At 39.7% G+C, this 21,921-nt stretch overlaps 1 protein-coding gene and 1 non-coding gene across 2 annotated transcripts in view; one reads left to right on the top strand and one right to left on the bottom strand.

Moving 5' to 3' along the window:
* LOC130908014 (tyrosine-protein phosphatase non-receptor type 14-like) overlaps positions 1 to 21,921 on the top strand; it is a 123,050-nt gene that overhangs the window by 18,207 nt on the left and 82,922 nt on the right. The gene's annotated exons all lie outside the window — the stretch shown is intronic.
* On the bottom strand, positions 812 to 949 carry LOC130908083 (U4 spliceosomal RNA). Its single transcript, XR_009061569.1, has one exon. It is a non-coding gene; the product is annotated as a U4 spliceosomal RNA (small nuclear RNA).

Raw genomic sequence — 21,921 nt, 5'->3', positions numbered from 1 at the left:
AAATAATGTACTGTTTTTCCTACTGAGTGTGTATTATCACCAAGTTGGCATTGTTCTTGTATACGCTACAATAAGTGCTCATCTGTCAATGTTCATTTGAAATAGTTGGAAACTTATTTACTTATTTATTTTAGGAGTATTTTTTTTTTAAATTTTGCAGACGAAAGCATTTGTAGTGAACGTCGACTAAAACTAGACGAATTTAGTCTCAAAGTTTTCGTCAACAAAAAATAGACGAAGACAAATGACTAAGACTAATAAGTATAATCGTCCAAAAGACTGAGACGAAAATTAAAAGGGCTGTCAAAAACGACACTGGCTAGCTGTGTGCCGACATAGCTAGTAAGCCAGCTAACGCCGACATAGCTAGGTAGCCAGCTAGCGCCGACATAGCTAGATTTCCAGCTAGCGCCGACATAGCTAGCTAGCCAACTAGGGCCGACATAACTAGTTAGCTAGCCAGCTGGGGCCGGCAAAGCTAGCTCGCTAGCTATCCAGCGCCGACAAAGCTATTTTGCTAGCTAATGCCGACATAGCTAGCTCGCAACATAGCTACCTAGCGCTGATAGCAAGCTGACTACCTAGTCCTGATGAGCTAGCTAATTCAGAAATAGCTAGCTAGCTAGCCAGCTGGGGTCGATATAACTAGCTAGCTAGCCAGCTGGGGTCGCCATAACCAGTGGCCATAACTAGCTAGCTACCCAGCGCCGACATAGCTAGCTCGCTACCTAGTGCCGACATTGCTTGCTCACTAGCTAATGCCTACATATCTAGCTAGCGCCGACAGCTAGCTGACTACCCAGTGCTGACGAGCTAGCTAATTCCAATATAGCTAGCTAGCTAGCAAGCGACATAGCTAGGTAGCCGGCTAGCGCTGACATAAGTTTTCAACTAGCAATAATCGCGCCTTTGATAAACCTCATAGGCTACGATAGCTAGCCAGCCAGATAGGGCCGACATAACTAGCTAGCTACCCGCGCCGAGATAGCCAGCTCGCTAGCTAATGCCGACATAACTAGCTCGCTAGCTAGAGCTGAAAGCTAGCTGATTACCTAGTGCTGATATAGCTATTTCAGCTAATTCTGATATAACTAGTTAGCTAGCCATCATCTAGCGGGCCAGCTAGCACCGACATAGCTTGCTCGCTACGTACCTCGCTACGGCTAGCTAACTACCTAGCTAGCCATCTAGCTAATGCTGACATAGCTATATAGCTCATAATTGATGAACTTACTTTAAATTATTTTTTTCTTCTATTTCTTTTCAGTTTTTTGATTTTTTAATGTTTAATTATACATTTTGTATTTATTTTAAAAATATTTTTCTCCCATCTTTTTTATATTTAGGATGTTGGAGCGTAATTATATGTAATAATAATTATTTATTTATTTTCATGTCGTTACGTATTCCCGTACTGCTTTTTCGGATGTACATTTGTCAAATGTCAAAGTAGGCATCGACGGGGTTCAACAAAAACATTTTTGAATGTTTTGAGTTCAGTCTTGTCACTCATACGAATAAATAACATCCCAAGTACATCTTTTCTTTTTTTTACTAACAGATTCTTTATAAATTGCCAACTTTGAAGACAATACGTTACATATGTAAAAACATGACTTTGGCAATGACTTGGCTATTACATTGGAATATCAAAGGCAGTACATGAGTTCATGATGATGTGCTACTGAGAAAAAAACTCATATTCCAATAAATCAAAAATAGTTTTTGGGGGGAGAAACAATGATGCAATTAGTTTCACAATATTCACAGCCCAACTTTTTTGTTTCCAATGCTCATTTACAGCTAAAATGTCGAGCTAAGAGTAATATAACAATTAATAACTTGATTTTTATTCCAGACAATTGAGCAAACAAACAAAAATAAACGGTAATGAATGGACTAATGAACGATTTGTGTCAGCCCTAATATCGACATTCCTGTCACCCACTCTTTAGTTTTCCATTCATTGCCATTTGAACCTGAAAAGTCAGATCAATAAGCGCGTCTCCGAACAGAACGTTCCCCAGAATGCAATGTTCCTCCGTGAATTGAAAGCCAACGCAACTCGAAGGCTGGGAACGAAGGTCAGAGGTGACATGTCGTGACTCATAACATCGTGACTTAACATTGGCGAACACAAAAATCTTTTGGGGAAAAACTGCAGGATTAAAAAAGGTGATGTATTTACAGCGGCTCTTTGTAAATCATTGGTTTTGGGGGCTCTTCAATGAATTCCTGTTTTTACATATGTAACGTATTGTCTTCAATGCTGGCAATTGATACAGAATCTGTGTATAAAAATAGGAAAATAGGTACTTGAGATGTAATTTATTCGTATGAGTTACGAGATTGAACTAAGTACTCAAAAATGTATTTGTCTAACCCCTTGGTGCCTGCATTCATGTATATTTGATGAATGTACATCAAAAAGCATTTGGGGAATAAGTATATACAGTGCTACCTCTACATAGGAAATTAATTGGTTCTGGAAGAAGTTTCTTCACTTGAAAATTCTGTAATGAGAGACGTGTTTTCCATGTAAATGCCCTAATCCGTTCCAAGCCCCCCAAAATTCAGACATAAATCTTTTATAAGGCATAAAAAAATGCATCAAAACATGTAACAAATATATATTACAGTTAGATTATTGCACAAAAAACATAAAATCTGAGTTATACATCATGTAAAAAACCAAGAATAAAGAATAAAAGTAAAGCTGTCGGAGCAGCCCATTCCTCCTCCCGCAGTCCAGCAAAGGAGCCATCGTCCCCCAAGGATCCAGGGTGGTTCCCCGGGCCACCCACGTACCCATCATCCGGCCTTCAGGGATGGCGAGAGGGGACACACCACCAACCCCCACGCCCACCCCCGTCCGCCCACCCGGCCCACGAGCCACAGCCGCAGCCCCCCAACCGGCACGGCACGCCACGGGACCCCAGCGGCCCACCAAGCCCAGGGCAGGGTCCCCCGCCGGAGCAGGCAACATCCAGCCGATACACTGGCGCCCAGCCAGCAACCCGCGATAGAGCACAGAGCGGATACCCGGTAGGAGAAGAGAGGGGAAGACGGAGGCAGGAGATCGGAGCCCCGATCACCCCCTACTCCCGCGGCCGGCAGCCCAGGCAGAGGGGAGGCCACCCCCCAGGAGCCACGCCATAGAGATGGGATTGTTAGGGGAGGGGAGTGCAATGTATGCATTAAAATAGGAGAGCTTGGCTTGGGGCAGTGGGACCGCAGCATGGAATTTCTACCCAGCCGCCCGTCCCACCGCCCTTTGCCGGAGCTCTCCTGTGGAGTATGATGTGTGTGGTGCGTTAAAAAAGGTGCAGGGAGGTAACCGTGAGGCCCCCCCCCCTTCCCCCCGACAGGTCCCAACCACCCCACAACCTTGGTGTGTGATGCATTAAAAACAGGGGGGAGCTGGGCCGTGACTGTATGGCCCCGTCCCAACTCCCCCCGGAGAAATCTATGAGTATGTAAGTGCCAGGGTGAAAGATATTTACAGTGCCGAAGTGAGAAGTGCGTGAGTTAAGAGGCAGGCGAACCCCCGCCCCAGATGACCAACGGCGCACCCACAACCACCCACCCCTCTCCCCGCCGCCTGAGCAGGCGCTACGCCAAGCGCAGGACACCAGGGGACGTCCACCCCACCAGCAAGGGACAGCAAGCTCCACCCAAGGCCGACTACCCTGCTGGCAGGAGGGCAGCGGCAGCCGCCACGATCCAGAGAGGCGGACGGGGCCGGAGACAGACCAAGGGGATGGAGGCGCAACCCCCCCAACCCCAAATAGTTCTCTCCCCGAACTATTTTAAATTTGTCCTTCTTACCCTGGAAACCCCCGCTTACAGACGTCACACAACTGCTTTTGTTTCAACCCAGCCATAAAAAGAAGGGAAGTAATTATATTTATTATTCAAAATGTCTGTCATTTTTAGCTTAGAATCATTAATTGATGTCTAATATTTCGTAAAAAAAAAAAAAAAAAAAAAGAAAGTTTAAAAAATTATTCACTTGCATACTTTAAACTTTTAAACAAATTACGTCACAGTGAGAAAAATTCGTGTCTATAAATAAGTCACGGATATTTACCTCATAACTATTGCTTAATTGTATATTTTTTATTGTTACTGTCGCATTTTCTTCGATATGTTAGATGATAAAATAATCGATCCCAACAAAGAAAAATCGAGAAAAAAAAAGTTTAAAAGGGTAAATATATGAAAAAGAAAATCTCGACCACTCCTTGATGTCTGCGATTTCTGCATCGTGACCTTTGTTATATTACCATGTTTCACCTACAAAATCCCAATAAAATCCAGCTGTGGCCATTCACAGCTGTGTCTTGACACTCAGTGATCCATGCTACATGGAGTTTTTGGATCGAAACAAGGTAAATACGCGAGAATATCTCGTTAAAGTCGTAGCGTCTTTAATTCTGCTCTCGCGTGCTCTCACCTCCAGTTAGGGTTGTTCTGTTTAAACAAAAAAAAATTTCTAAAGTGCCCTCCTGCTCAAAAATTTTCCTCCCCCATAAAATTGAGATTTCAAGTTTTCCAATGATGTATCACACGTGCATATGGCACAATTTTGAAATTTGGCCATATTGGGGGTCTCACACTTCAAGTCACCTGAGTGTTTTCCACCATATATATTTTTAGGATTTACCAATTTCATAACCAAGTTAAAAAGAAAAAAAAATGAAGATAAACAAAATTATTTAAAAATGAACATTTTGAAATAAAACGTTAAAAAATATTTGTGGGGAAAATATAAAATAAATTAATCCAGTATTAATACATTCATCCTTTTTATTTCTTATTATTAATTTGTATTAAACATCTTTATTTTTAAAATATTTCTTAAGGATTTACTCATTTTTAGCTGTATTTTTCAATTTAATTTTCTATATCCACATTTTGTTTTTAAATTAATACCATTTTTTACATCTTCATTACATTATGCCTCCAAAAGCTTTGTGAATGCAGTATTTTTTTAACTGATTGTCTGCCATTGACGGCATTTGACGTCCGATCCATTTAGGTGGGAGGGCAGGCAGCGCTGCCAAACTCTCACTTCAAATGGATTGGACGTCTACAAATGACGAACTACCATATTGGCCCGAATATAAGACGGTGTTTTTTGCATTAAAATAAGACAGAAAAAATGGGGGTCGTCTTATATTCGCGGTCTAGACATTATACCCATTCACGACGCTAGATGGCGCCAGATATCAATGAAGCGATGTTCTGTCATGACAGATCTCAGCTGCTCTCAAGTTTAACCAGTTTGCATTATTTTATTGCAATGTTTGTCCTTATTCAGATTTGTTTCAAGACTACAGTTTCAGTTAGACTTCACTTTGATGGTTAATGCAGTTATTTCAATTTTGTTGTTTTATCACAATCATTTACGAATGTGATTGCACTTTAGTTTACAAATTTAAATGTTCAGTTAATAAGATTTGAATGAGGCAAAATAATATGCTTTTTCTCTCAAATATATTGTTATAATCATTTGTTTCGGAAGTACTGTAATTATTTTCTGTATAAAAATTAATTTGGTGTTCAAAAAGTCTTTTTTCAAACTTGAGTCTTGAAAAAGAGGGGGTCGTCTTATAATCAGGGCCGTCTTATATTCGGGCCAATACGGTAATTTACAGAAGGATGTTTGTAATGGACGTCACGTGACTGGATGTTTAGCATCCCCCAAAAATATCAAATGTAAATTCTGGCATTAAAAAGGTTATAAAGACCATACTGAAAATAAAATGACTAACTCATTTCATTGCCATTGAATGCGCTAGCTAGCTATCTAGCCCTGTCAATCTCTCTGAAACATCAACGGCAGTACGCGAGCTTCTGAGAAATAAAACAGCTGTCATGTGGTTTAGTTTCACGATGCAGCTTTTTACAAGATGACCTGTTTTCTCCTCTCACGCTATCAGGGACCCATCATATCTTGAATCGCTCGCGTGGTTTTTGTTACAAGCTAGTTGGGCAGGAAGGAACAGAAAGAACTCCTGCATGCTTTTCATTTGTAATCTCACAGGAGTTAAGACGTGTATTTTCAAGAAGGAAAATTAACCTTGGAGAAACAGTAGCAGTGTAAATTTCCTGTGAAAGTGTTTTTCTTCTTTTTTCTATTTTTGAGTAAAAGGTAGTTTTCGTGTCTTTGCACACTTGCGAAAGAATAGTGTGAATAGTCGGCCCTAAAAACGAGATTTCAAAACGGCTGGTATACAGTAGGATTAGGGTTGTTCCGATCATGTTTTTTTGCTCCCGATCATTACATTTTGGCAATGCATTAAGAAAAAAATGAATAAAACTCGGACGAATATATACATTCAACATACAGTACATAAGAACTGTATTTGTTTATTATGACAATATATCCTCAAGATGGCATTTACATTATTAACATTCCTTCTGTGAGAGGGATCCACGGATAGAAAGACTTGTAATTCTTAAAAGATAAATGTGACTTTGTATATTGTGACTAAATATTGCCATGTAGTGTATTTGTTGAGGTTTCAGTAAATGATATTGTAGCCATTTAACTGTTCTACCCAAATGCATGATGGGAAGTGCAACCATGACTGTTCGTAGTGGCACCAATATATCTTCTCTGCGTTGGGAAATAACATAGGGTGTTAAGAAAAAGATGTACTACAACCTTTCCTCCCCACATTGCTTCCCACTATATTTCTAATTGTTGAGAGAGAGATTGTAAGGCTTTAGCCAATTACAAAAAGATTCCAAAGACTGCCAAAGTTCACTTTAATCATTTTACACTGCCTTTAAGCTCTATATATAGGTAAAACGGTGCCATTATAGATTGAACGCGACAATGCGTGAGTGGGTCGTGCATTGCATGCGTTAATTGTGTTAAATATTTTAACATGATTAATTTTTTAAAAATTAATTACCGTCGTTAACACAATAAATTTGATAGCCCTACTTTAAGCCAAAACTAAAGACTCTGGATGAGTGTAAGACATTTTGTCTGTAACGTTGAATACAATTAGGAAACAATTTAATTTAAAAAAAAATATATATATATATATTAAAAAAAGGCATGGCCGATATTTTTTGGCCGATTCCGATACTTTGAAAATGACGTGATCGGACCCGATCGATCAGCATCCCGATCGATCGGGACACCTTTAAGTAGGATATTACTGCAATCTGAACGCAGCCTTAGTGGCAAGTCTTGAGTGGGTTAGAAAAGTGTTTTTGCCAAGCAGAGACCAGGCAGGCTCTCGGCGAACATTGCAAACATGAGAGATGTACACTGCTGGCCAAAAGTATTGACACCCCTGCAATTATTTTAGATAATGCTCAATTTCTCCTAGAAAATGATTCCAATTACAAATGCTTTGGTAGTAATACCTTCATTTATTTTGCTTGCAATGAAAAAACACAAAAGAGAATGAAAAAAAAATTAAATCATTATCATTTGACACAAAACCCCAAATATGGGCCAGACAAAAGTATTGGCACCCTCAGCCTAATACTTGACAGCACAACCTTTAGACAAAATAACTGCGAACAACCGATTCAGATTCAGAGATTTATTTGTCATTGACACCAGCTCTCACAAGATGACAATAGATGCAACAAAATTCCGTTCGACGAGTGAGCACTGGGCCAATGCAGACGTTCTGCGCCGCCAACTTCTCTCTCTTCTTCCGAAATTAAAGAGCACGTTACAGGTAGACGCACATATATCACACAACATAGCAGGGGTATGACCAGGGGTGAAAATGGCTAGAATTTCTTGCCCGATGTGAAGGTCGCCACGAAGCCAGAAATTTTGTATGTTTATTTGTTTATTTAGATTTTTTTTTGGGGGGGGGGGGGGGTCAAACCGCCTAAAACTACTGAAATGCAAAGACAACTGTTTTGGCACAGTTATTTCTATAATACATACAAAAACTGATTTTCATTCAAAATTGTATTTTTTTCAATGATTTGCAAAATAAAAGTTAACAAAAAACTCAATAACCTCCATCTCCTAATTTTTATTTTCCCTCATTTCCTCACATACTAAATGCCAAATCTCAATTTTAACTACTTAAGAACATAGGATGTATATTAAAATTGAAGTTAATGAAAACATTTACTTTTACTTACTAAATATGATAAATAAGCCTCCTCAACTCTTTCCCTGCTCTTAAAGATTTGACCCATTTTCCATTGCATTGCCCTTTTTTTGTCGCATCAATTCAACAGACTTTTAATTTTTTTTTATTTTTATTTTTTTTATGCTATTCCAGAAAACATGCACATTTGAACTAATCAGAGCTAACTATCGCCGCTGATCACGTCACTATGTCAGACAATTGAACGGAGAAATGAGTCCAAGGGTTTTGCTTTGCTGCGTGCATTCGCACACTGACGTGACTAATCATAGTCAGACTCAGATAACTGCAGCAGCTGGGGAAACCTCCATGCTGTCATTGGAATAAAATAAATATCGGTGGAAACGGATGACGGATTATTTTCTGAATCAAAGCACAATGTACCAGAACAGAATTCTGGCCCTGAATCTTATACCGGAACTGCGTTCGTGACCGTTCTGGCCACTTTCACCCCTGGGTATGACACGAAGCACAAGTCACGTGCAGGGATTTTTTTGTACGAAAAAGCAGAAGGAACCCCACAACCGTCACGCTAAACAGCCAAATATCCTCGATATCTTCCACAGATAGGACAGTAAGACACGCAGGGTTCCAGTGATTTCATGAATCTTTCACATATCCAGCGGCGAAGGTCCCGTCTGGGAAAGACGGCTCTCCTGGTGCACCGTGTCTTGTTGAAAAAAAATCTCGTCAATTGCGCTGAGAGACCAACTAATCAGATCCATTTTCGTATGAGAGACCAGCACAGCTGATCCACAGAGGAAATACAAAAAAAGCAGACAGACTAGACTGAAGAAGATAGCAGCAAGCAGGAGCAGAGAGGAAACAGGTGCGCCTCCGTCGAAGGCAGCAAGAAGAAAGATGGATGCCGCTTCCGGTATCCATCAATGAGTTTCTTAAAATGCTCTGCTGGAATTTCTTCTTTGGACAACTGCTCCAGGTCTCTGAGATTTGAAGGGTGGCTTCTCCAAACTGCCATTTTCAGATCTCTCCACAGGTGTTCTATGGGATTCAGGTCTGGACTCATTGCTGGCTACTTTAAAAGTCTCTGGTGCTTTGTCTCAAACCATTTTCTAGTGCTTTTTGAAGTGTGTTTTTGGTCATTATCCTGCTGGAAGACTCATGGAGACCAAGCTTTCTCACACTGGGCCCTACATTATGCTGCAAAATTTGTTGGTAGTCTTCAGACTTCATAATACCATGCAAACGGTCAAGCAGTCCAGTGCCAGAGGGAGCAAAGCAACCCCAAAACATCAGGGAACCTCCACCATATTTGAACGTGGGGACCGTGTTCTTTTCTTTGAAGGCCCTCGTTTTTTTCCCTGTAAACTCTATGTTGATGCCTTTTCCCCAAAAGCTCTACTTTTGTCTCATCTGACAAGAGAATATTCTTCCAAAACGTTTTTGGCTTTCTCAGGTAAGTTTTGGCAAACTCCAGCCTGGCTTTTTTATGTCTCTGGGTCAGAAGTGGGGTCTTCCTGGGTATCCTACCAATGAGTCCCTTTTCATTCAGACGCCGATGGATAGTACGGGTTGACACTGTTGTACCCTCAGACTGCAGGACAGCTTGAACTTGTTTGGATGTTGGTCGAGGTTCTTTATCTACCAGCAGTGTGACAGGTACACACGGGTCTGCGTGTGGAAAAAACTTTGACTCCGATGCCTTCAAGTGGGCACGCTGGCGGTTGTTCCATCGGCTCGAGCTTATGACACAGCGGTTAGCGTCCCTACACTGTCCATATTTAGCGTATCGTGCAGCGCGGCTTTGATTCGCGTCCCAGCCTGGTCAAGAGAGGTGGGAGCGGATCGTGTCGGGGCGTGGTGCGTTTCAAACGGGTTTCATTGGTGCCGTAACCCGGATCGGCATGGAAGGTTTTCGGGGGGTTAGTGTGAGGGGTACACGCAGGTCCGTGTGTGTGAAGTGGTGTGTGGAAAAAACCTTCACTCCGATGCCTTCAAGTGGGGACGCTGGCGGTTGTGCCATCGGCTCGAGCTTATGGCACAGCGGTTAGCGTCCCTCCACTGTCCATTTTGGGCGCGTCGTGCAGCGCGTCTTTGGTTCACGTCGCAGTCTGGTCAAGAGAGCTGAGTGCTGATCGTGTCGGGGCGTGGTGCGTTTCAAACGGGTTTCATCGGTGCCGTGACCCGGATTGGCATGGAAGGTTTTCGGGGGGTTAGTGTGACGGGTACACGCAGGTCTGCGTGTGTGGAAAAAACCTTCACTCCGATGCCTTCAAGTGGGGACGCTGGCGGTTGTCCCATTGGCTCGAGCTTATGGCACAGCGGCTAGCATCTCTACACTGTCGATACTGAGTGCGTCGTGCAGCGTGTCGTGGGTTCGCGTCCCAGCCTGGTCAAGAGAGGTGGATCGCATCGGGGCGCGGTGCGTTTCAAACCGTTACATCCGCACAATCTTTCGTTGAAATCTCTCGTTAATTTTTCTTTTCCGTCCACATCCAGGGAGGTTAGCCACATTGCCATGGGCTTTACACTTATTTATTGCACTGCGCATGGTAGTAACAGGAATATGCAGGTCTTTGGAGATGGACTTGTAGCCTTGAGATAGCGCACGCTTCCTCACAATCATGCTTCTCAAGTCCACAGACAGTTCTTTGGTCTTCTTTCTTTTCTCCATGCTCAATGTGGTACACACAGGACAGAGGTTGAGTCAAATTTAATCCATTTTAACTGGCTGGAAGTGTGATTTCGTTATTGCCACCACCTGTTATGTGCCACAGGTAAGTAACAGGTGCTGTTAATTACACAAATTAGAGAAGCATCACCTGATTTTTCAATGGATGCATATACTTTTGTCCGGCCTGTTTTTGGAGTTTTAGGTAAAATGATTATGATTTTTAAAAAAAAAATCCATTCTCTTTTGTGTTTTTACATTGCAAGCAAAATCAATGAAGATATTACTGCCAAAGCATTTGTAATTGCAATCATTTTCAGGGAGAAATTGAGCATTATCTGACAGAATTGCAGGGGTGCCAATACCTTTGGCCAGCGCTGTAATATCAAAATATAATATGTATGAGGATTTGTGTATATTAAGTGTATGGGGAAAAAACAGTACAGTATTCCAAAAATGAAGCTTTTGATCTTTTTAAACATGCTATGTCATTACATGCTTGCTCATTTTCGTTGACTCTACAAAATTAAACCGGTGCTCCATAAAATGTTATTTCAAACAACTCTGCTGTTATTTAAAGTAAATGATGACCGCACTCCGACCCTGCGCCATAATATTTTGCCAAATAGTTTGCAAGCTGCGTTAACTCAGTTCACACCCTCTTCACTCTTCAAACAAATAGTTGAGGAAAAATTCCCAGCAATCGCTTCAATGTCCATAAAATATCTTATCAGCCTCAGAATGTTGTCCCTCTTGCTAAGATGCCAGACTGATAAGATCCCACGACGCGTTCCTCAGTTTATTTTCATATCGATCCGTCATTAAGACGTGAGTGGCCTTATGTCATTTATGACCCGTAATAGTGCGTTTTGATGTGTGAACATGTACTTTCTGTTTCATAATAGGGAGCCAAATAGATTCCTACAGTTTGTAAATGGTTAATTCTGTTATTACACATTTCTTACACGGTTATTATATGGTTAATACATGTAATTTTTTCAAAAACGTGCAAATCTGCTGTCCGGCCCTTTACAGCAGCTATTTTTATGTTTGAAAATTTATTTTTAACGAGATCTTCTGAATTCATAACATCTGCGTCTGGTTTGAGCAACGGCAGCCACAGATGAGGACCAGTTTTAAAGGCACCTCTGTGAACTATGAACTAGCACAAGGACTGCACATGTTCATGTCTTTTATAAATGATGAATTACTTCATAAAAACATTTTTTTTTCTGGTTCTAAATGTTTTATTCATCTGAGGCCACTTTTGTCAACAATTTTTTTTTGGTTGAGATTATGTTGATTGATGAAGCACAAATCATTATTCATCTCAATTTTTTTTTCTTTCGTGACTGTACTAGTTAATAATATTCATTCATTCCATTTTATTCTGCTTAATTTGAAATTCTTTGATTTAATTTATGCTAGTATACATTTATTGTAGCGGTTTAATAGACGTCAAATGCAACAATGATGACACAAGTATACATAAAGTTTTATACTTATTTACAGTTGTGTTTATCATCAGATGTTTTTCTTTTTCAGTCAATTTATTCAATGTTAGTAAAGAATGCACGTCAATTATGTGGGCAGAGAGGTGTGACACTGCTAAACTGCAAATTTTAAGTTGGGGGGAAAAAAAAACATTTTACTGCGAGCAAAAGTTAGCAAGTCAACGTTTTAGATCCCGTATCAGGCCAGTTTGACTAATAAATTTAAAAAAATCTACCGCTCGTAACTACGCAACCAAAAGTCAATATCAATATCAACAATATCAGGTCACTTCCTGTTGATCTGAGGACATTTCTGGGACATGTCCTGGTGATGTCAGGTCAATGCAATTTAAATGCCCTTGAAAATGAATGGGAAATTTGGACATACATGGCCGTCAATGGCATTCGTGTACATGGGTGTCAATGTTATGTAAATGCAATTGGAAATGAATAGGAAATTTGGACACAGATGGCCGTCAATTGCATCAACTTACATATGCATCAATGGAATCCATGTATATTTGCATCAATAGAATTGACATCAATGGGGTACATGGGCGTCAATGCAATGTAAATGCCATTGGCAATGAAAGGGGAATTTGGACGTACATGGATGTCAAAGGCATCGACTTACATACGCGTCAATGGAATCCATGTACATTGGCATCGATAGAATTGACATACATGGCTCTCAATCAAGGGGATAGGTTTGTATAGGGACAAAAGGGACATAAAACTACCAACTTTTCAGGATGCTTGAATTGTCTCCATCAACTTTTAAGCAACTTTATTTACATTATATAATGACTTCAGTTATATAGATTGTCTTCTCCTATGTTGTAAGGATATACAGTAATTGACCCTTCCATTATTAAGTGAATTATTTTCATGATGTTCAGTGGCCGTTTACATGGCGACTCTCCGAGAATACGAAAAATGTCAAATTTGCATTTGCATTTGCGTCTCCATTTGAACAATGTCGCGATTCCGCCTGAAAACAATGTTGTATTCATGCCAGGCCCTAGGGGGCAGTGCTGATTTACTGGGCGACAGAGAATGATGCACTTTGACCCCACCAAGCTCCCTCAGCCCGGAAAAAAATATCCCCGCCCACTCGAAGCAATGTCATTTTTCTTTTGTTCAAAAAGGCACAAAAATGGAAATGTTCAACATATTTAATGTAAAAATATTATTAAAACAGTAAATTAAAGCTGATATACCGCCATATTTGCTGTTTTTAATGTTTAGTAGCACCGCTGTGCACGTCCAATGTGACGTGTACGAGTGCTGATGTTAACGGCGCGGTCTCGCGCCGCAGGAGCCTTTGATATGCATGCCGAGGGAGCCCCCCTCAACCCCCCGTAATTGGATTATTCCACTTTGGGGGCAGAATTAAGAATTTTTCGTCTTCGCCCTCGCCTTCCGTCTTCGCCGACACCATATGCACGCGAGGCGAGTCCGCAACTCAGTCATTGCGTCTTTGTGTCGCAGAGTCGCTATGTAAACTGCCCCTCAGACTTTTATTTACCCCCTTTTACTTGCTGAATGTGCTCGTCCATTTTTTCCCCCCTCAAACGCATGTTTGATTGGCTGATTACTTGACCCCCACACACACACACACACACACACGCACACACCCCGATGCACACCCAGCCAGCCCCGACACAGAAACGCAGCATGCCCCTTCCTCCGCCCCCTTCAAAGAGGAGGGATATTGGAAGTTTTGTTTCGGGCAGTAGCAGCCACTGTAAGTAATGTAACAAGACGTCAATGTTGTGGAGGTGGGAAACACACCACTAACTTTGCTACTGAAAGTCCGACCTGCATCCAAGTTAGCATTACTTTAAACTATGCGAACTTGCTAACCTGCTGAACTCAAGTAGGAAGCTGCTTAGAGAGAAGGGTTCTCCTGCATGTGTTTTCTACTGTTAACGTTAATTAAACTGTGAGGAATGTAGTGAACTCTGCCAGAAACTATAGAACCAAAAAAACGTAAGCAAGAAGCTGCATAGAGAGAGAAGGTCCCAGGACGCAGTCTGTGTTTCACAGGAAACTGTTGACAGTCAAAAAACTTGTAAACGGCCTGGTTTAGAAGAAGGCTAAAGCATGTTGTGACTTTACACTTTTTACGCTAAATATATATTAGTGCATTTCATTTATTAATTAAAATTAGGGCTGTCAAATGATTAAAATTTTTAATCGAGTTAATTACAGATCAAAAATTAATTAATCGTAATTAATCGCAATTCAAACCATCTTTAAAATATGCCATAATTTTCTGTAAATTATTGTTGGAATGGAAAGATAAGACACAAGATGGATATATACATTCAACATACAGTACACAAGTACTGTATTTGTTTATTATAACAATAAATCAACAAGATGGCATTCACATTATTAACATTCTGCTAAAGCGATCCATGGATAGAAAGACTTGTAGTTCTTAAAAGATAAATGTTAGTACAATTTATAGAAATTTTATATCAAAACCCCTCTTAATGTTTTCGTTTTAATAAAATTTGTAAAATTTTCAATCACAAATAAACTAGCAAACATTTTTTCAGATAATCCACATTGATCATAATCAAGGTAAAACGTTTGATTCATCCTTATTTAGATTTTTTTCCATAATTGCTTAACCCATTGTATTGATCATTTAGCCTATCAATTAATTAGGTTCATATTCGTGAGAAATGTAGCCCTGACCCCAATTAACCCGGTTTGGTCTTATTAATGCCCCGTCCCCAGCAAAAAGTGTACATGCTGGGTATGCTGTTATATCATCCCTACCAATGTTGAGACCAAACCTACGCCCTTGCTGTCAATGGTATTGATGTGCATCGTTCTCTTTGGCATCTGTTTACATTGGCGTCAAGTTTTTTTTTTCCAAATTCTCACCGTCCCGGAACATTTTTGGGGGTCATTTGAAAAAGTCCATGTGTCGCACGAAAGCTGCGGTCGTTTTGATATTCGGACGGTGCCGCTCAGTGAAACTGTTTGGGCCGTGCAGCGCGCCGTAGAAACGCCATTCAAAAAAAAAAAGTTTAAAAAAATAAAATGTTACTATCTGGGCTTTTGCTATAGAAAAGCCCCATATAACTAATACAAAGAGTAGTAGTGGTTAGGGTTGGGCATCGTTTGAAATTAGGGCTGTCAAACGATTAAAACTTTTAATCAAGTTAATTGCAGCTTAAAAAGGAATTAATCGCAATTCAAACCATCTATAAAATATGCCATATTTTTCTGTAAATTATTGTTGGAATGGAAAGATAAGACACAAGACGGATATATACATTCAACATACGGTACATAAGTACTGTATTTGTTTATTATAACAATAAATCAACAAGATGGCATTAACATTATTAACATTCTCTTAACGCGATCCATGGATAGAAAGACTTGTAGTTCTTAAAAGATAAATGTTAGTACAAGTTATAGAAATTTTATCTTAGAAACCCCTCTTAATGTTTTCGTTTTTTTTTTATTTGTATAATTTTCAATCAAAAAATAAACTAGTAGCTCGCCATTGTTGATGTCAATAATTACACCATGCTCACTCATGGAGTAACACATAAAATCAGTTGGACCCAAGCGCCAGCAGAGGGCGCCAAACACCAAAAAACAAGTAACAAGCGAAGTTTAAGCTGATAATTTTGACAGCCCTATTTGAAATTGAACGATCCCGGTTCCAATTCCGATTCCACATTTCGATTCCGGTTCTGAACGATTCCTGATTTTGATTCTTTTAAGAGGCAGGGTCAAATTTAAAAAAAAAAAAAAAAAAAAAGGGTCCAAAAAATTGCACAGTTTATATTAAATGATGTTTTTTGAAATTAAATGAACTTCTCACAGGGCTAATTATAACTTCTATATAAATATCAGTCTTTAAACTTGAGCAATTTTTTTCCTCTCGGCGATTAGGGCATCGAAACAAGGAATCGAAATTTAAAAATTCGAACGATTCCGGGAGCATTGGAGTGTTAGAACCGGTTCCCATCGATGCTCGATGCCCAACCCTAGTAGTGGTATGTGTTTTACATAAAATCAATTTGATCATATATTTTCTAAGTCCAGTTCTTTTTATGTTGTGTCTTGTTCTAATGTTGAGCAACTTGAGCTGTGGCTGTGGGTAAAAAAAATCCACAGCCACAAAAAAAATCCTGTTCTATGGAAAAAAAGTTTTTTTTTTTTTTTTTTTTAAAACCCATACATCTAAAAAAATAACACATTTTAGTGCTTTAATTGCAATACCGTTAAACCGCTGTATTTTTGCTTAAGGCTATCATAAGCCATTCACGGATGAGAAAAACAATAGCTAAAATGAAATGATCAATGCCAACTTTGACTGGCTCACATAAAGGCGAAAAAACAGGCAGTAAAACGAAGCACATGTTGCTCAAACATCGCTGTGTTGTTCCTCGTAAAACATTCTGTTCGAGCGCTTTAACGTGAATGGTATTTATGAGAAAAGCACTCACACTTCCACGTATTGAATTCAAGCTACGTTTTGTTGACATACATTCCTTTTGTCTATTAAATTAACAGTACAGTAAAGGTCTCAGACTAACTTTATTAGGTCCATCCATCGTATAGGAACATGTGATCAATGCGCCACACGTGTTTTTGGAATGAGTGTTATTCATCCAGGAAAGAACACTTCATTATAGTTGATTAAAAAACTAATAAATACAATGGAGAAAGATCATTTGTGCATCATGATGTATGTGCATTGTGACTCCGCCTGGTGTTTGATTTGGCCACCAGGAGTCAGTATAATGCAATTGTCCAGATGTACTGTAATTTTCAGACTATTTAATGCACACCTGACTGAAAGCCGTCACCAGTGGCGGACTTGGCAATTTTTGGGCCTAAGGCTAACATATCCAGGGGCCCTCTTCATGGGTCAGGGGTTAAAAGGGTGAGAAGGGTGTGGAGGAAATATGTTCCGGTACACTAGGGCTGTCCTAAACGACAAATTTTCTCCTGATTAGTCAGCCGACTAGTTTTACGATTAGTCGACTAATCTAGTAAAAAAAAAATTCTTTACTAATTTAGCAACCATTTTGGAACACTTAAATTCTTTATCAAAGTACAAATAATCATGAAAATAATAATAATTATTCACAAATAAACAATGAGGTTAAATGCCGATAGCATTTACTGGTGCAAAAGAATGGAAAGAACAGATTCAAAACAATGACTTTGTCTTTCCACCATTATTCAAAACAATTCTTAAAAAAAATTCTAGCATTATTATTATAGTTTACTACTATATATAATAGTAGTATAATAATTGTAATAATTATTCTTTGCCAATCATATTTGTCATGGTGTCATTTGAAAGCTATTCTTAGTGTAGAATTTGTATTCTGTAGTATTTAGTCAACATATTATAATATTAATTCTGAAGAATGTGGGATTAACTCCTTTTTGTCCCCGTTTGCTGTTAATGCTGTTAACCAGCTGTTGAGTGTTATTGTATGACTGATTGGAACTGTACTGCATTGTTTGGCCACAGGGTGTGCTGTCGTGTATTTATGTGCGGTGTGAAGAAGAAGAAGAAAGTTAAAAGGGGCATTAGCGGCCTGTTCTCAACTTCTTCCTCACTGCACTTTGCTCTCATGGAGAGCACGTTCGCTCATGTGTTCGAAATAAATGATAGTCGACGTGCAAAGTAGCAAGTGAGCGGTAAAAATAGCGAGCTCAGTGGCGTGAAAAACTCGCTAAGTTAAGAGCTAAGTGAAGCTAACGAACAGCTAAGTGGAGCTAATCGATGCTAAACGGAGCTCGGCGAAGCTAAACGGCGCTAAATGAAGCTAAGCGACTGTGTGAGATGTGCTTTAATGCTTTTGCACAATAACAGTATTAACAGTATTCACAATAACAGTATTTACAATAAAGCAATTATGTGTGTTTAAAACTAGGTGTTATGATTATGTTTTCTCATGTAACAGTTTATTCGCCTGTGCTTTAGTGTTTACACAATGAAAAGAGTAAGGTTTCTGTTTTCAGTAAACGTTACCATAATGTTTCATTCTGGTTTCTGTTCTCAGTAAAGAATACCTTAGCAGCTAAACGAAACTCACGTGTGTGCAATAAAAGGCTGCGCTCCTCAGGGGGAGGGCAGAGAGGCTTGTTGTGAGCCGCATCAACCTTCCTCCTGACGGCCGTCAGCGTAAAAACGTATCTCCGTCTCCTGTCTGATCCTTGTCTTTGTCCTCCTCTAGGTCTTTATTATTTTGCTAGATACAAGTAAGTTTAGACCTAACATTTTTCATATTCAGTCCGTCATCGTGGAACAGTCCATTGTAGTGAGTGTGTGTGGGGGAGAGATAATAGAAATGCAGCATTCAAATGGCTTTCTTTTTTTTGTTTTTGTTTTTTTTTGTTTGGTATGCTGACATAATTATACATGAGGAATAGTTGGGTGTGCTGCTGGCTCCAGTGGCCCAAGCCCTTGCACTTTGGGGCAAGGGCAACTGGTTGGGGGCCCCCTAAGGCAATCGCCTACTTCGCCTGAATAGTAGATCCCCCTATGGCCGTCACCCACCAAATTCGACACAAAAACGGCATTTTTTCATAGATAAGCCGCACTGCTGTCCTACTGTATTATGGGATATTTACACCATAAGATATTAACCGGTAACACTTTATTTGTCAGCTGCATCATAATACTGACATAAGACCAAATGAACCACCATGAAGCTTTGAACCATTTGGTTGCAAAGCATCATTGCTTCAAGAAGCTTCATTTGGCCAATATTGCTCCCTTAAGGGAGATAGTCAACCTCTGGTGCCACCTGCTGTCAACACTGTTGTCGTCCAACATGCCTCCTAGCATGCATTGCAGCGCTGCAGATGTAAATAAGAATCAAAATTCATGTTCTGTGCTAATTATTTCTTCAGTTACTGATCCAGTTGTTTCATCAATGGCTATTTATAGTATCTAATAAAAGTTTATTTGACAGTGGCGCCAGACTGTCATAAGACCATCGTAATTATGACATGACACTGCCAAGAGCATTAATAAATGCTTATTACAGATCATTTCATGTCATCCCGCAAATGATCTCACTTTTGAATGGATTTAATAGATCTGAGCTGGACATAAACATGGACATGGAGTTAGTGACGTAATATGTCGGATGACATCGAATGACAGCTGTCATATACATTAATTAATGCCCATGATAATGTCATGTCATAATTATGGCAGTCTTATGACACCTCTGTCAAATAAAGTGTTACCTATTAACACAATAAATCAACAAATAAACCACAGGCTTCAAAATGAGGGAATCAAGTAAGGGCTTATAGTCCGAAAATTACGGTAAATGGACTGTAAATGGACGCCGTCAAATAATCATGTTTCACTGACATTGACGGCAATAGACGTCCATTTCACTTAATGGGTTATACAGTGGGGCAAATAAGTATTTAGTCAACCACCAATTGTGCAAGTACTCCTACTTGAAAAGATTAGAGAGGCCTGTAATTGTCAACATGGGTAAACCTCAACCATGAGGGACAGAATGTGGAAAAAAAATGAAAATCACACTGTTGGATTTTTAAAGAATTTATTTCCAAATTAAAGTGGAAAATAAGTATTTGGTCACCTACAAACAAGCAAAATTTCTGGCTGTCAAAGAGGGCTAACTTCTTTTAAAGAGGTCCAATGAGGCTCCACCCATTACCTGTATTAATGGCACCTGTTTTAACTCATTATCAGTATAAAAGACACCTGTCCACAAATTCAGTCAGTCACACTCCAAACTCCACTATGGCCAAGACCAAATAGCTGTCGAAGGACACCAGAGACAAAATTGTAGACCTGCACCAGGCTGGGAGATTGAACCTGCAATAGGTAAAATGCTTGGTGTAAAGAAATCAACTGTGGGAGCAAGTATTGGAAAATGGAGGACATACAAGACCACTGATAATCTCCCTCGATCTGGGGCTCCATGCAAGATCTCACCCCGTGGCGTCAAAATGATAACAAGAACGGTGAGCAAAATTCCCAGAGAAATCCCCGAGTGAATGACCTACAGAGAGCTGGGACCACAGTAACAAAGGCTACTATCAGTAACACAATGCGCTGCCAGGGACTCAAATCCTGCACTGCCAGATGTGTCCCCCTGCTGAAGCCAGTACACGTCCAGGCCCATCTGCGGTTCGCTAGAGAGAATTTGGATGATCCAGAAGAGGACTGGGAGAATGTGTTATGGTCAGATGAAACCAAAATAGAACTTTTGGTAGAAACACAGGTTCTCGTGTTTGGAGGAGAAAGAATACTCAATTGCACCATACCCACTGTGAAGCATGGGGGTGGAAACATCATGCTTTGGGGCTGTTTTTCTGCAAAGCGACCAGGATGACTGATCTGTGTAAAGGAAAGAATGAATGGGGCCATGTATCGAGAGATTTTGAGTGAAAATCTCCATCCATCAGCAAGGGCATTGAAGATGAGACGTGGCTGGATCTTTCAGCATGACAATGATCCCAAACACACAGCCAGGGCAACATAGGAGTGGCTTCGTAAGAAGCATTTCAAGGTCCTGGAGTGGCCTAGCCAGTCTCCAGATCTCAACCCTATTGAAAATCTGTGGAGGGAGTTGAAAGTCCGCGTTGCTGAACGATAGCCCCAAACATCACTGCCCTAGAGGAGATCTGCATGGAGGAAAGGGCCAAAATAACAAAGTATTGAGATGAACTTTTGGTATTGACCAAATACTTACTTTCCAACATGATTTGCAAACAAATTCTTTAAAAATCAAACAATGTGATTTTCTTTCTTTTTTTTTTTCACATTCTGTCTCTCATGGTTGAGGTTTACCCATGTTGACAATTACAGGCCTCTCTAATATTTTCAAGTGGGAGAACTTGCACAATTAGTGGTTGACTAAATACTTATTTGCCCGACTGTATACTGAGTTACCCACTGCAGTATTATCACAATACATGTGTTTTTAGTTTTTATTTTTAACTCTTTCAAGACTAAATCACGGAATAATTGACAGCAAATTAAATTTGTTAAACCCTTTGATGGCTGAATTTACATTAAACAAAAACAGTGAAACATCTCCTTGCAAACATATTTACATGCAGAATTTGCAGGTGACGACACGCCTCAACGGGAAAATATTGCCTTTTGTTTTGAAAAAATTTTCGGGATACAAAAGGCAAAAATACAGTATGTGCTGCTATTCGCAGCTATCAGTTTACTGAACGTACCGTACTTATAGCTGCTCGTAAGTAGAGGTATCACCGTATACGTAAAGCATTGAAGGAATACATAAGTATATGAAAAATAATCAGTAAAAAGATTCAATTTATTAAGAAATAAAGTTAAATGTAGAGGATTAAACATTTTATTTAAAATTGAAAAGAAGAAGATTTATCAATATTTCAAAAATGTATTTATACAAGCAAAAAAAAAAAAGTCATTTTTCAATTTTTATATTGTAAAAAATTAATCTTCTGGACTGCTTATCCACACAAAGGTCTCAGGGTAGTGTAGCTTATCATAGGTGACTATGGGGAGGAGGCAGGATACAACATTAACTAGTTGGCAGCCAATCACAGTATTTTGTTATAAATTTTCAAATAAAATTTCTTTTGTTTTCTATTTTGAAATTAGAATTATTAAATT

This window comes from Corythoichthys intestinalis, chromosome 19, assembly GCF_030265065.1.
Source record: "Corythoichthys intestinalis isolate RoL2023-P3 chromosome 19, ASM3026506v1, whole genome shotgun sequence".
Taxonomy (NCBI): Eukaryota; Metazoa; Chordata; class Actinopteri; order Syngnathiformes; family Syngnathidae; genus Corythoichthys; species Corythoichthys intestinalis.
This window is presented reverse-complemented; position numbering and strand designations above follow the sequence as displayed.